This window comes from Choloepus didactylus, chromosome 20 (assembly GCF_015220235.1).
Source record: "Choloepus didactylus isolate mChoDid1 chromosome 20, mChoDid1.pri, whole genome shotgun sequence".
NCBI classification, from domain to species: domain Eukaryota; kingdom Metazoa; phylum Chordata; class Mammalia; order Pilosa; family Megalonychidae; genus Choloepus; species Choloepus didactylus.
Genome location: NC_051326.1, coordinates 50221248 through 50235125, shown reverse-complemented (window position 1 = coordinate 50235125; position 13878 = coordinate 50221248). Strand labels below are relative to the sequence as shown.

Below are 13878 nucleotides of genomic sequence, written 5' to 3'. Positions count from 1 at the left end.
GAGGGAGAGCTATTTCTTCAAAGTTAACCTTCCTCATTTTGGTTTAAGTCTCCCTTTAACAAAACGACAATGTACTAAATTCTTCTGTGGACTGGTTCAGGAAATAATATATGTAACACTGATCTTGGATTCTTTCCCTAAATCCAACTCTTGGTCCCATCTTACATCAGGGAAGTTTGCTTCCTCCCTTAGCCAGCTTTCCAGAGGTTTGAGACAGCCTTTCCTCTCCCAGATCATGGCCTCTTAATCACTTTCACCCCCCATAGGGCTTTCATGAAAGTAAGGATTCCAAGGTCTCAAACTAACAAAAAGAGCTCCAGTTCATTTATTGAGCACCCTTTGCTCAATTTATTGACAGCTTCCATCAGTCACTCTCCTTGCTGCAACCAGGCACATTCCTTTAAGAAACTGCACAAGTGTTTGTGATGGTTATTAAAGCAGTGTCGCCATCTCACAATGAGAACAGAGGTCCAGAGAGGTTATAGGACTTACTCAAAGCAACTCAGCAAAGCCAGTTTTCCTGATTGTGAATCCAGCGTACTTTTCACTGCACCACAGCATCTCCAAACTCCAAAGCTGGCAAACAGAGCACCTCCCACTGTGACCCTGGAAGGCATAAAGAGAGAAACATTCGTGTATATAAATATTGTAAAGACAGTTCAAATACTTTTTTTCATTATTATTTTCAAAATTTTCATTGAATTTATGCTCATAGGAAAGAGTAATGAAGGTTATTCACTGATGACCAAATGCCCAAAGCAGTTTGTAAGTCTCTTCTTTGCAAGAATGAGAGTAAAGGCCCTACTGTGTATGCTTTATAACCTGATATGAGAATTCTTTCCAAGTGGCTTCTTGTAGGGACCCATTTATTGTCCCCAATGACACTGAGGTAGAGGGGGGCATTTCTTCCATGTGGTGACATTGAGCCTCTGTGTTCCAGAAAGTCTGTGACTAGTTCAAGTCACGATGAGACTACAAGTGAGGTTTCCCAGCTTGGCAGAAAGGCAGAAAGTATCAAAGTCAGATGCTCTTTGCTCTCAGCATTTTTGTTTCCCTTTGGTAATATGGCATGTAAAAATGGAAAGAATATGGGCTCTGAAACCAGGTAGAACTACTGTGTTTCTCTCCAGTTCTACCCTTTAAAACAGCAAATGCCCACTTTGCAGAATGAAATAATGTATGTAAAGCACCAGTAAAGCAGTGCCTCTTACAGTCAGTTGGTGCTGAACAAAGGGCAGTTCCTTTCCCCCTTTCCAGTTGACACACAATCTCTAAAGCTTGCCTCTCAGCCAGTTTCAGTGTGAGGTTGACACTGGTGAGGAATAGTTTTTCCTCACTGGCATTTCATCTCCACCCGCAGATTCCTGTTTCCCCCAGCCTGGGAATAGCTCAAGTAGGCTGTGAACTCGGCAAGCACCCTTGAGAGGCTCTTGAGGTACCTTGAGAAATTGCACATGAGGCGCTGTGCATCTGGGCTGAATCTATTATTCATGCATGCGTGTTTCCGAGAGCATCGTAATTTAGAGTCTCTCAGAGAACACACTCTGCAGCAACCATAAACCACGTTCCATGTGCTCCAGGGGAAAATTATCTTTCCCTTGCTCAAGCGTGGGGTCATGCAAGAGGATTCAGGCAGGTGAAGCAGAGGGGCAAGGAGGTGGCCCGGAGGCTGTCCTGGGATTTCTGGGGAGAACTGCCAGACTTCCACAGTGGGTTAAAGCTCCACCGGTTCCATTTTTTTCTGGATGACCTTCCAGAGGTTCAGTTTCCTCATATGTAAAATGAGACACAGGGACTAAACGTTCTTAAAGTTACCAGAGTCAAACTTACCTTGAGAGGACCCCCAGTTCAACCTTGCTCTCTGTGTGACCCTAGGGCAAGCAGCTAAATCCTCTCCACAAGTCCATGGGGAAATGGTTACTTCTCTTTAGTGTTTCAAGAATCAGAAACAATATATGTACAGCACCTGGTACATCGAGACAATAATATATGTGTATTTATGGGTGTGTATTTACATCGTCATAATTCTAATTTTTTACAAAAGAGACATGGCTTTTATGACTATGGAGAATATAACACATAAAAAGCACAGAAATTTTCCAGAAAATATACCACGGGGATGGCAAATGAACAAACACTAATTTATACTACACATTGTGTGGGGTGAAGACGAAAATAAATAAAAAATAAATAAAAATCAAGTAAGGAGCTCCCATCTATTTTAAGATGCTGGAAATAAGATTAGGAAAATGCACAGAAGATATGGTCAGTGCTGGTTTCTGTGTTTTGTGTTTTGTTTTTCATAACGTGAGAAGTTCGGTGTGGCTGCATTCATGTTCTCCTGCTGCAGAGCCAGATTCTCATCTCCATTCCCCCCAAAGCTCAGCTCCTGTACAGGAAATGCAGGGCAGTGCTGGGCATCAGCTGGAACTGTAGCTTCAGCAGCCTCAGGAGTAAGGGCGAATCCTGTGCCCCAGCGCTGGACACAAATCTCCTGCCTCCCGCCGAGGAGCTGCCTTACACGAACCCCTTTACGGCTCTCCGAGGATTTCCTCTTCTTTCAAAGCCAGTCCTGCCAGAATCTCTGGTCTTTTCCACTGGACCCAGAATTGGCCCTATCTCAGGTTTTTCCTTATGCTCACAGTCACGTGACCTGATCACAAACGCTTCTGGCTTAAATGCAAACCCTGAGGTAAGACAAAAGCACTGCCCGAGCCTGCAAATTTGGAGTTCCACAGGGGTTTGGTAGACGCCTCCGTGGGGGTCAGCAGGCAACAGAGTCAGGGGATGCACCATGGATAGGCTGACACCGAGGTTTCTTTCCTCCTGGGTGCGGAGTTCCCGGCTCTTCTCCCTGCTCCACAGTCGTGAAGCTCCCCCAACCCCACCCCGCCCCCAGGCTGGAGGGACTGAGGTTACACTGGGGCAATCCTAAAAGTCAGAACATCCTTCCTTACTTGCTGAGGGCCTTTGTTTTCTCCCTCTCCAGCCTACACACACACAAAAAATCCATCATGTAAAGTAGTATTCTGAAATCCTTAGATTTTTAAAGCTATACAGGACCTCAAAGAGCATCTTTTCCAATTCTCTCATTTAAAAGACCAGGAAACCAAGGTCATTCTCAAGATCACACAAGGGAAGCCTGAGATAAAATCCAGTTCTCTTTACTATGCCCTGCACCCAAAGAGTCACAAAGATTATGAAACCTCCCCCAGACCACCACCACCACCAGCATTTTATTGCTCATTTGGGCAGATGTGACAATTCGGAAGAGACTGAAATCTCCAAGATACCGGGGGTAAGGGCCTCAATAGGGGAATAGTTGTTCTGCTGGCTTTTTTTCTGCCACTGGATTTTGCATGCAGGCTGGCATGGCTTGCGGAAACGAATGCCTGTCACACCAACAGCTGGAGTTTGTGGTAACTCCACACTGTGATAAAAAGCATTGATCTCTGAGGTCCCTTTAATATTTTAATTAATCTATGATTAACAGTCCTCAGCCACAGAGGGTCTCCATGACCCCTCAAGCTGTCCCAAGTTTGCTCCTCATGGGCTGAGGCAGCTGGAAAGTCAGCATCTCCAGGCCAAGAGTCCTCTCAGGGGCTCATTTAAGCACAGCCCAGGCAAATCTGCACCCTCCTTGGGAGATGAAACTCATCCAGGAGCTTTTTAGGTCACTGTGCTCTTTACATACAAGGAGGAGCAAAGACTACCCAAGCTTCTTGAAGGACAATGGTGCAGCCCTGTGAGAAGGCTCTGTGAATGCATCCACTCTGAATCCCACCTCGGATGTGGCAAAAGCTGTAACTTGCTTCTAATCCAAAGAATATGGCAAAGGTGATGAGATTATGTTGCATTATATGGCAAAGATGAAGGGGCTTTTCATATATAAAGTCCCTAATCGTTTGACTTTAAGTAAAACAAAAGGGAGATTATCTTGGGTGGGCCTGACCTAATCAGGTAAGCACAACAAAAGAGGATTTAGGCTTTCCCTGAGCTCAGAGACAGAAATAGCACAGAGTTTCACCTGCTGTTCTTGGAGAAGAAAGCTGCTGTCTTGTGAAAGGGCCTGTGGCAAAGAACTGAGGATAACCTCTAGGTTTTGAGAGAAATCTCTGCCTCACAGCCAGCAAGAAAATAAGGACCAGCTGAATTCTGTTAATGACCATGTGCACTTGGAGGAAGACATCAGAATCTAAACAGGAACACAGTCTATCTGACACCTTGATTGACCCTGAGCAGAGGACTCAGCTAAGCCATTCCCAGATTCCTGCCCCACAGAAATCATGAGATAATAAATGTCTGTTATTTTAAGCTCCTAAATGTGTGATAACTTGTTACACAGCCATAGATGACCAGAACAGTTTTTAAAGCATATTTTTGCTTTGTATAGTTCATCATTCATTTTCCTAACAATTAGAGTCTCTGAAAGTCAAATTTTGGGCCTTGTGGACATAAGACAACAAATACCAACAAACACAAATTTTTAAAAACATTAGGATCAGCAGTCACAAAATAGATAGGAAATGCATTTAAGATGAGAGGGACAAGATATTGATAGAGATGCATTGGAACATATTTGGGTAGAAGAAACAATGTGAGCAAAAACAAAAAGGAAAGAATACAAGGAAGCATGTGCTACTGTCAAGGAGATTGGTTTAAAACTGAAAGAGACTGCAAATAAAGCAGAAAGTAAAGCAATGTTGTGAGACAACTAGGAGTTAAAATATAGAGGGCAAGGCCACAGAATGAGAATTTTTCAAAAGGAAAGTAACATGCTGTGCCAGTTTGAGACTGTTGTGGACCCCAGGAAAGACTATGTTCTTTTGATCCACTCTGGTGGGTGCAGACTTGTTGTGGGTGGGATCTTTTGATTAGGTTGTTTCCATGGAGATGTTACCTATCCAATTGTGGGAAGGTCCTATTGATTAGAATATTTCCATGGGAGTGTGACCCCACCCATTCAAGTTGTGTCTTAATTAATTTACTGTGTCCTCTGTGAGATGATAAAAGGCAGAGACATTTGGAAGAGAGCTCAGAGAGACCCTTAGAGAGAAAGGCTCAGAAGACATTTTAGAGACAGCCATTAAAAGCAGAACCAAGAGAGAAGCTAAAAGATAAAGACCAGAGTTTGTCCTGGAGAAGCCAGGGGAGGACCCCAGATGCTTAGAGAGAAATGTCCTGGGAGTAACAAGCAAGGACACATAGGAGGTGAGGACAGAACCTAGGACGTTATCCCAGAGACATTTTGGAGAAAAGAATGGAAACCAGAAGCTAACCCCAGTAGAGGCCCAGCAGAATCTGGCCATGTGCCTTCCCATGTGTTCCAGTTTGCTAATGATGTCATTACACAAAATACCAGAAATGGATTGGCTTTTATAAAGGGGATTTATTAGGTTACAAATTTACAGTTCTAATGCCATAAAAGAGTTCAACTAAGGCATCAAGAAGAGGATACCTTCACTGAAGAAAGGTCAATGACATTCAGAATGCCTCTGTCAGTTGGGAAGGCATGTGGCTGGTGTCTGCTGATCCTTTGCTTCCAGGTTGCATTTAAAAATAGCTTTCTCCAAAATGTCTCCTGGCTTCTATCTCTCTTAGCTTTTCTCAGCTCTCTGCTTGGTTCTGCTGGGGCATTTCTATCTAAACGTCTGGGATTCCTCTCTTCTCCAGGGCAAACTCTGGGCTTCATCTCTTAGCTTAGCATCTCCAAACTTCTTTCTGTCTGCATCTCCAAGTGCTTCCAAGCAGCTGCGAATCCTCTCTTAGCTTCTTCAGGTCAAACTCTGAGCTTCATCTCTTAGCTTAACATCTCCAAATGCCTTTCTGTTTGCATTTACCAGCATCTCCAAGTATCTGTGTCTGTGTTGGCTCTTAGCTTCTCTTGGGGGCAAACTCTGGATTACGTATCTTAGCTTCTCTCTGAAATGTCTCTCCCAGGTTCTCTGAGTTCCTTCTCTCCGTGAGCTCTCTTAAAGGACTCCAGTAAACTAACAACTGGATAGGTGGGGTCACACCTCCATGTAAATGATCTAATCAAAAGATATCACCTACAGTTGGGTGGGTCACATCTCCATGGAAACAAACTAATCAAAAGGTTGCACCTGAATCAAAAGTCTAATAAGTCTGCCCCCACAAGATTGCATTAAAGAACACAGCTTTTGTGGGGGACATAATAGATTCAATCCAGCACATTATACCCCATGGACTCCAAAAAGACATATATCTTTCCATATGCAAAATACATTCATTCCATTATAGTATCACAAAAACTTCAATCATTTCGGTAACAATAGATATGTACAAATGTCATCAAAATCAGTTACAGGCATGGCCTGTCCTAAGGCAAAATTCCCCTCTGGCTGTGAATCTGTGAAACTTAGAACAAGTTATCTGCTTCCAATATACCAAGGAGAGACATTTATAGGATAAACATTCCCATTCCCAAATGGGGGTCACCAGACTTAAATAATTCTGGAATACTGCAGGGTAAGCTCCATTAAATTTCAAGGTCGGAGAGTCATTTACAGAAAGACGTTTTATCCTCGGGGTTTGAGAGAGCATAAGTTCCACCCTTTCCAAGGGCCTTCAAGGCAGCCCTGTTGTCTCCAAATGCTAGGGTGATTGCTCCAATGTATCCATTCACTGGGGAGACCACCTTGTTCTTGGCCCCACCCTCCTCAAGCATCGATGCACCACCCACACTCTTCATCTCTGTGGCAAAGGCTCTCCCCTCTCTGAACAGTGGGGTGATGGCCAGGCTTTCCCTAATCTCTGGGGAATATGCTTCACCCTTTTTGAGGCTTGGGTGGAAGCACTCTTTCTGAGCATCAAGACAGAAGGTTCACCCTCTGCTTCCAGGACAAACTCAACGTTTCCACACTCATGGGTAGGTCCGCTTTCCTGGCCTGAGATTTCTTGGCTCTAAACCTTAGCTTTCATGGTTCTGCCTTTGAAGTCATCATTTTCTCAATTTGTCCCTTCTCTGTTTCCTCCAGTCCAGACTGGCAGTAGTTCCATCTATACAGATATTGCAAAAAATTTGTTGGCTTGGCATGCAGCATACAGGGGTCAAAACCATCAGACAATAGGACTTTTCACAAATCCTTTCTGGATAACTCCATCTCCAATCCCAGCTTGTTCTGAAATGACTGACTGGTTCCAGGTTTCATTAAATCCTAATGTGGCACACTGTTCTCTGGTGTCTCACTTTCTGGAAGCCCAGAATTTTCCAGACCTTAAATTTCTGGTTTACTTATAATGAAGTGTTCAGTTCTCAGCTTATCTCTTTCCTCTCATATTTACTATAAGCTGTGTTCAAGTTTGCTAAAGCTGCCATTATGCAAAATACCAGAAATGGACTGGCTTTTATAAAGGGGGTTTATTAGGTTACAAATTTACACTTCTAAGGCAATAAAAGGGTCCAAACTAAGGCATCAATAAGAGGATACCTTCAATGAAGAAAGGCCAATGGCATTCAGAACACCTGTCAGCTGGGAAGGCATGTTGCTGACATCTGCTTGTCCTTTGCTCCTGCGTTGCATTACAAAATGACTTTCTCCAAAATGTCTCTGGGCTTCTGTCTCCCTTAGCTTCTCTCAGCTCTTTGCTTAGTTCTCCTGGGGTGTTTCTCTCTAAGCATATGGGAGTCCTTTCTTAGCTTCTCTGGGGTAAACTCTGGGCTTCATCTTTTAGTGTAGCATCTCCAAACATCCTTCTGTCGGGATCTCCCAGTGTCTCCAAGCATCTGGGTCTGTTTTGGCTCTCAGCATCTCCCAAGGGCTACCACTGGATTATATATCTTAGCTTCTCTACAAATGTCTCTCTCAGCTTCTCCTGGGGCATCTTGCCTTCTCTACTCTCTTTGTGAGCTCTCTTTAAAGGACTCCAGTGATCATTTAAGACCCACACAGAATGAGTGGGGTAACACTTCCATGTAAATAATGTAATCAAAAGATCTCACCCACAGTTGGGTGAATCACATCTCCATGGAAACAATCAAAAGGCTCTTCCCAACAAGATTGGATTAAAAGGTCATGACTCTTCTGGGGTCCATGAGTTTCAAACTGGCACAAAGCTGCAAGGAAAAGCCAGGCTGCATTTTCCACATTTACTTTGGAAACCTCTTCAACTAAGCATCCCAACTCATCATTTTCAAATTCTGCCTTCCTTCCAACAACAGGATTCAATTTTGCCAAATTTTCTGCCACTTTAAAACAAGGATCACCTTTCTTCCAGTTTGTAATGACACATTCATCATTTCTGTTTAAGGCTTCATCAGAAGTATCTTTAGAGTCCAAATTTCTACCAAAAATTTCTTCAAAGCAATCTAGAACTTTTCTATCAAGCTCCTCAGAATTCTTCCAGAATTTCCCCTTATCCATTTAAAAAGCCATTCCAACATGTTTGGTTTTTGCAAACTCAGGAGCACCCCACTCCTGGTACCCAAATCTGTTCTGGTTTCTTAATGTTGCTGTTATGCAAAATATCAGAAGTGGATTGGATTTTATAAAGGGGATTTATTAGGTACAAATTTACAGTTCTAAAGCCATAAATATGTCCAAACTAAGCCATCAACAAGAGGATAACTTCACTGAGGAAATGCTGATGGTGTCCTGAATACCTCTGTCAGTTGGGAAGGCATGTGGCTGGTGTCTGCTGATCCTTTGGTCCTGGGTTGCATTTCAAAATGGCCTTTCTTCAAAATGTCTATAGACTTCTGTTCCAGTTTGCTAATGCTGCCATTATGCAAAATACCAGAAATGGATTGGCTTTTATAAAGGGGATTTATTAGTTACAAATTTATAGTTCTAAGGCCATAAAACTGTCCAAACTGAGGCATCAACAAGGGAATATTGAAGGAAGACCAATGGTATCTGGAACTCCTCTGTCAGCTGGGAAGGCACTTGGCTGGCATCTGCTGGTCCTTTGCTCCTGGGCTGCATTTCAAAATGGCTTTTTCCAAAATGTCTCTGGGCTTCAGTCTTCATTTCTCTCTCTCAGTTCCTGTGCATCCTTGCTTCTTTCTCCCAGGGCATTTCTCTCTAAGCATCTGGAGAACCTCTCTTAGTTCTCTGGGGCAAATTCTGGGCTTTGTCTCTTGGCCTAGCATCTCCAAGCAACTCCAACTGTCAGTGACTGTGTCAACTCTTGAGCTTTCTTAAGTAGTCCAGTGCACTAATCTAGACCCACCCTGAATGGGCAGGATCCTCACCTCCATGGAAATAATTCAATCATAGTTCTCACCCACAACTGAGTGGGTCACATCTTAGGAAACATTCAATCAAAAGGTTCCATCATAATCAAGACTAAGTCTGCCCCACAAAGATTGCATTAAAGAACATGGCTTTTGTGGGGGGCATAATAGATTCAAACCAGCACAGCTTCTGTCTCTCTTAGCTTTTCTCAGCTGTCTGCTTGTTTGTCCTGGGGCATTTCTCTCTAAGCACTTGGGCATCCTCTCTTAGCTTCTCCAGGGCAAAATCTGGGCTTCATCACTTTGCTTAGCATCTCCCACCCCCCACCCCCAACACATACACAACACATCCCTAGCAAACATTCCAGGAAGCTCTCCCACAATGGATTTGACTGTTTACATAAAACCTACTCTTAGCTAATGTAACAGTCTGAGCAAGGACAAAAACAAAAATTTTCCATAACATAGTAACCTCCCTGATGTCAACTCCTTATCTTACCTTGACACCAACTCCTTATCCTACCCTGAGCAAACCAATTCCCTGACTCAACTCCTTACTTCTCTATCTTACCCACCAATAATTATTCCCCCAACCCACCTCCCAAAAAGCTATAAAACTGTATTCCCACCTTTGTTTGAGGTTGTTGCTACTCTTAGGCTTTAGCCTGCCTGTGTGTGGCTACAGTAATACTTTCTCCAGTTGAGCTTTGATCTCCTTTCTTCCCTGTCAAAAAACCTAACACAAACTTCTTTCTCCATTCCCAAGTGTCTCCAAGTGTTTGGGAGTCCTCTCTCAGTTTCTTTGGTGCAAACTCTGGGCTTCATCTCTTAGCTTAGCATCTCCAAATGCCCTTCTGCTTGCATCTCCCAGCATCTCCAAGTGTCCATGTCTATGTTGGCTCTTAGCTTCTCCTGGGGGCAAACTCTGGATTACATATCTTAGCTTCTCTCTGAAATGTCTCTCTGGGGTTCTCTGATTTCCTTCTCTCTGTGAGCTCTCTTAAAGGACTCCAGTAAACTAACCACTGGATGGGGGGGGGGAGGCCACACCTCCATATAAATGAACTAATCAAAAGTTATCACCTACAGTTGGGTGGGTCACATTTCCATGGAAACAACCTTATCAAAAGGTCCCACTCTAATCAAAAGATGAATAATTCTGCCAGCACAAGACTGCATTAAAGAACATTGATGTTTCAGGGGGCATAATAGATTCAAACCAGCACACCATGTGACAGAGGGACTCCAGATGTCATTGGCCTTTCTTCAGTGAAGGTATTCTCTTGTTGTTGCCTTGGTTCAGACACTTTTATGGCATTAGAACTGTAAATTTGTAACCTAATAAATCCCCTTTATAAAAGCTAATCCATTTCTCCTTTATTGCATTTTGCACTTTTAGCAAACTGGAACACATGTATATTAGTTAGGGTTCTCTAGGGAAGCAGAAGCAACAAAAGATATCTGTAAATATAAGATTTTATAATAGTGTCTCACACAACTGTGGGGATGCAAGAGTCCAAATTCCACAGGGCAGAATGCACAAGTCCAAATTCTGTAGGGCATGAAGTGAATTGGCAACTCCAAATGAAGGTGATTGATGAACTCCTCAGGAGACACTGGCTAGCCAAAGAAGAAGTGAAAGTTCTCTCTCTTCTTCTTTAAAAGTCTTCAACTGATTGGATTAAATCCAGCTGATTGAATTCTCTCATTGTGGAAGACACACCCTTCATTGATGTAATCAGCCACAAATGTGGTCAATTGACTGAAGATTTAATAAACCAGCCTCCTTGTTTATTAACAAGCCACAAATGTCCTTGCAGTAATGGTTAGGCCAGTACTTGTTTGACCAGACACCTGGGCACCATCACCTGGCTAAGTTGACACATAAACTTAACCATCACAACATGCTAAAAAGTACACTAGGAAAATTAATTAGGCAGAGTAGGATGGGTTGGAGGGAAAAGGAAATGAAGTTAGAGAGAAGAATTTGTGTATTTAGATTAGCAGTAATAATGTGAATTTGAACTTGTGGGAGCATGGTGGAAATAAGATTGAAAGGAGAAATCTAACATTCCTTGCATTCCTTGGGGATTCCTCCTGTACTAAAATTCTGAACACTGGGTATAAGAATCATGATTACAGGTGATTATGAGCTCATACTGCAACCCCTCATTTCTCAGAGAAAGTGTCTGAGAACCCAATGGGTCTTTCCCAAGGTCACATAGCAAATTAGTTACTAAGTCAGAACCAGTCACAAAATTGACAAACTGAAAGCAACTGTAAAGGTCATCTTGTCTGAAGCCACCCTCAGCAGCACCATAGACCAGTGCTATTACTACAATTGTCTGTTGTCAATTTTGTAGAAGACAATTAAGAAAATTTCTTTCATAAATCGATAATTCCAAATTCCTTACCAGAATTTTGTTTATTTATTTTTTCTGAGCATCTCTTAAAATATGAAATGTGGTGGCCTCCTCTGACAATGTCAAGTGAGAATCTGCTTACAATGGCATTGGTAAATAATACATTTCTCTTATATCCTTGTTCATTGGTTGAGTTTCATAAGTTAGTTTATCAAAACCTTGTGAACTTTTTTCCTGGCTCTTTCTTAAATGCTTAAGAAAGGCAGTCTATTTGCATGTTAAAATGAGGAAAAAGAACAACCATTTAAAAGATAAGAGTTGGAATTTATAAGGTTTTACAAACTAATATTTCTTTCACTGAGAGAAAATAAAAATGGGAGATAGTAAGGAGAAGCAATGTTATTGCAGATAACATCTTTTAGAGGGTTTTGAAACCTGGTATAATTTATCATTATATAAGATGCTTTGGTCTGCAAGGTCAAAAGCAACTGACGTTATCTATCTACATACAGCCAATTGAATTGCCTCTTCAGAATCCTAGACAAACATTTCATTAGTTACCATTCATCAGTAAATTGGGATGAAATGCCAAAACACTTCTTTAAAAAAGCTGGATTGCATTTCCTACATATGATGCTTTAAAAAATAATCATTTATATTGCACTTTTCTTTCAAGTGTTCAAACTATGCTGCTTTCTAAATATTTGCATAATCTTCATGACCCTCTTTTTTGGTCACAAGTATTATTCTTTTCATTTCTTTGGGGAATGAGGGGGGAGATATAGACTATTCCTACATAAAAAGTCAGTCTGAATTTAGCCAAGAAAACCAATATTTCATGAAAAAAGCTATTCGGTTCAGTCAGGCAACTGCTGTGTTACTTTCTGCATGAGGTTGGCAGGTGTTTGACCAAAATGACAGTAACCTCTGTCAAAAACCTAAAATTGGGTTTGGTGGATAGATTTAATTTAATATGACTATCTAGATTTATATGTTAATAAATATTCTGCTTTCTGCACTACCCAGAGTGGGGCCCATATGGCATTGTCTTGGGTTCCTGTTGTAACTTAAAGGGAAACTTAAATCTCAATGTTCTGCAGATGAAGGAGGAGGATGTCCTGTAATTCCTTGCAGCAGGAACCCACTTAAGTGGCACTGACCTTGACTTCCAAATAGAACAGTACAGCTACAAAAGGAAAAGTTATGGCATCTACATCTTAAATCTGAAAAGGACCTAGGAGGTGCTTTTGTTGGTGGCTTGTGCCATTGTTGCCATTGAAAAGCCAGCTGATGTCAGTGTCATATCCTCCAGGAATACTGGCCAGCAGACTGTGCTAAAGTTTGCTGCTGTCACTGGAGCTGCTCCTATTGCTGGACACTTTACTCCTGGAAACTTCACAAACCAGATTCAGGAAGCCTTCCAGGAGATGCATCTTCTGGTGGTGACTGATCCCAGGGCTGACCACCAGCCTCTCACAGAGACATCCTATGTTAACCTGCCACCATTACTCTGTGTAACACAGATTCTCCTCTGTGCCATGTGGACATTGCCATCCCATGTAACAACAAGGGTGCTTACTCAGGGAGTCTGATATGGTGGATGCTGGCTCTGGAAGTTCTGTGCACGCATGGCACCATCTCCTGTGAGCACCTGTGGGAAATCATGCTTGATCTCTACTTCTACAGAGATCCTGAAGAAACTGAAAAGGAAGAGCAGGCGAATGCTGAGAAGGCTGTGACCAAGGAGGAATTAACTGGTGAAAGGGCTGCTCCAGATCTTGCATTTACTGCTACTAAACCCAAGGTTGCAGACTGGTCTGAAGGGGTACAGGATCCCTCTGTGGCTGTGCAGCAGTTCCCTACTGAAGACTGGAGTACTCAGCCTGCAACTGAAGATTAGGCCTGCTGTTCAGGCCACTGAATGGGTAGAAACAACCACTGAGTGGTCATAAACTAATCTTCCACAGGCACATAAACAAAGTGGAAATGAGGTTGCCAGAAAATGAACAACAGTTTCTATTAAAAAAAGACAAAGAAAAATTCTGAGATAACATGGTGTTCCAGTTTGCTAGTGCTGCCATTCTGCAAAATACCAGAAATAGATTGGCTTTTATAAAGGGGGTTTATTTGTTTGGCCATATAAGTGTCCAAACTAAGGCCATATAAGTGTCCAAACTAAGGCATTAACAAGAGGATATCTTCACTGATGAAGGGCCAATGGCATCCAGAACACCTCTGTCAGCTGGGAAGGCACATGGCTGGTGTCTGCTGTTCCTTTGCTCCCAGGTTGTGTTTCAAAATGGCTCTCTCCAAAATGTC

General features: G+C 42.5%; 1 pseudogene; it reads left to right on the top strand.

Moving 5' to 3' along the window:
• The first annotated feature begins 966 nt into the window (after positions 1–966).
• Positions 967–13511, top strand: LOC119516489 (annotated as a pseudogene).
• Positions 13512–13878: the final 367 nt, after the last annotated feature.